Source organism: Octopus bimaculoides, chromosome 5 (assembly GCF_001194135.2).
Source record: "Octopus bimaculoides isolate UCB-OBI-ISO-001 chromosome 5, ASM119413v2, whole genome shotgun sequence".
NCBI classification, from domain to species: Eukaryota; Metazoa; Mollusca; class Cephalopoda; order Octopoda; family Octopodidae; genus Octopus; species Octopus bimaculoides.
Genome location: NC_068985.1, coordinates 7,529,900 through 7,532,808, shown reverse-complemented (window position 1 = coordinate 7,532,808; position 2,909 = coordinate 7,529,900).

The window sequence follows — 2,909 nt, the reverse complement described above, 5'->3', positions numbered from 1 at the left end:
CATTCGTCTTCTTTTTTTTCTTTGCAAAATCCTCCACTTGTCTCAAACCTTCAATTACAGTTTCTCATCACAACATAGTCAAACTCTAGAACCGTGTAACCGTAGTGGTATATACTCTCGTTTCATCGCTTGCTATCATATTGGAGAGAAGACTCAACGCTACCTAAGACTCTCTCTCTTTCTCTCTCTCTTTTCTCTTCCGGCCAATTCACAGTAGAATGTCGTTGCAACATTATGCAGCTTTTTTTTTAAAAACTGCATTGATTTTATTGTTAATGTCTAGTTTGCGACTCAGGTGGTTGTAGTTGTCACTATTGTCGCTGTTAATGTGTCTGCTAGTTATTAATCAAACAACTAAAATGAAAAAATGTCTTTTTAAAAAGTAACAATGTCCTGCATATGTAACACATTTCTACGTCTAGTTAGCTGTGAATCAATACCTTGCTTGAGGTAAGCCAATATTTGAATGAGATACTTCCATCAAGCACTTTCATGAATCTTCTCCTCTCTGCAATAAAAATTATAGGAAAAAAAAAAGGAAAAAGAGGAAAGCAAAATCAGTAATCTGGATTATTGTTGCCCATTTTCTTGAGAATCTTTTCAAGCAAGCATCCAATTAATTAACGATTCTCATGAAAAAAATTGTGATTAATTTTATTCAATAGGCGTAGCTGTGTGGTAAGAAACTTGCTTCCCAACCACATGGTTCTGGGTTCACTTCCAAAGTGTAGAAACTTGGGTAAGTGCCTTTTGCTATAACCCCAGGGAACCCAAAGACTTGTGAGTGGATTCGGTAGACGGAAACTGAAAAAACCCCATCATACACACACAAACACACACACACACAGATATATATAATGTGTGCGTATGTGTGTGTGTGTATCTATATGTGTCTGTATTTGTTCCCCGCCACCGTATGACAACCGGTGTTGGTGTGTTTACGTCTCCGTAACTTAGCGGTTTAGCAAAAAGACCGACAAAATAAGTACTAGGTTTTAAAACAACTAGTCCTAGGGTTGATTTGTTCTGCTAAACTCTTCAAGGCGGTGCTCTAGCAAGGGCGCAGTCCAACGACTAAAACCAATAAAAGATTAAAAAAAATTAATTAAATTGTCTCTCATTAATTTTATAAAATTTATTTTTTCCTAAAAGTCCGTTAATCAAAATGTAAATTAACAAATGAGTGAAGATGGTCCGCAGGGTGGGACAATATGAATGTCACAGTGTCCCTTTGTCACCTTTCCCGAAGACGGAACCGTCATACCTTGTGAAAGGAAACACATTTTACAAGTTTCTGACAAAATAAAAAGAAGAAAAACCAAACGATAATAGTAATAATAACAACAATAATAATAATAATAATAACAACAATAATAATAATAATAATGATAATAATATTAATAACAACAACAACAACAACAACAACAACAACAACAACAATAATAATAGTAATAATAATAATAATAATAATAATAATAATAATGATAATAATATTAATAACAACAACAACAACAACAACAATAATAATAATAATAATAATAAGTCGCGCACATATGGTTGTGATGCATGTGCCTGATGTACCCTTATCAGAAGGGTAGTCATGATGGGTATAATGGGCTTCATATATTTTACCCCAGTTTCACTTTGATGGCATGCACTGCTCTCTCACTCAATAATAATTATAATAACAATAATAATTTCTTACGAGACAAAACCAAATGTTTATAGCAATGATTTCTACACCTGTATGTCGTACCTTGTGGGCGTAAAGAAATATCTACACGCAGATGCACACACACACACACACACACACACACACACACACACACATCTACTCTCAAGACCACTTCAAATATGTTTAAGAGATATTTGAATCCGTAAAAGGTTTTTCACTGCAGTTTGTCTTGGCGAAAAAGAATTGTCGCTTAAGACGTTTAGATGTTAAAACACCATTGTCAGCTCAGAGCTCGATTGGACTGAGGGATATATTTTAGAGAGAGAGAGAGAAGAGAAAGATGTGTATGTATATAGGTACACACACACATACGCCACGCGCACGCATATGTACATGTACACACAACATTTCAAACCATTTAGTCTTCATGTGTTGCTTCAGGTAATGCATACTTACATGTGCAAAGAAATCTTTATTTTACGCAGTTGTTTTGAGAAGCATTACTTGTCAACAACATAAGTGGATAAACGATTTTTGGGAATCTCTTTGAGTTCAACCCCAGAATACATACTTGTATTATTATATAATATTTCCAAGGCAACGAGCCAGCAGAATCGTTAGCACATCAGGCAAAATGCTTAGCGGCATTTTGTCCATCTTTACAACCTCAAATATGTTTATATATGTATATTAATAATAATCTATTCCTATATTGGCCACAAGGGCTCATATATAAAACATTAAAAGACATATAACAAAATTAAAGACAAAAGCAGGACAATACAATGGGTTTTCGCGTGTACACAATGAAATAACAATAAAAATTGAACAAATTAAAAACTTTCAATAGGGGATGCGCTTTAAGTTCCTCGTGGAAAAACCCACAAAAAACACGGGTGCCTGAACAACAGGGCAAGAACCCTTCTCCTTTTCTTTACAGGTGTATGCTCAGAACTGGTCCTTTCACACTGGCCATTCTTCCAACATTCACCTTTCAACAAACTTGCTACAAGGTAACACTTCCCTCTCCACCCTCAACTTCCTTTTCAAGTGAAACTTGTAATAATAATAATGATAATAGTTTCTTTCATTTGACTTTTCTGGAATAGAACTTAAAAAATAAGTAAACTTGATATAATTCTTCTCTTTTTAACTTTTCCGTTCTTTTAACTTGTTCTTAAATCCTGGTTATAAGTTGAAAAAGCTCTTTTATGTAAACATGAAAGCAAAGAAC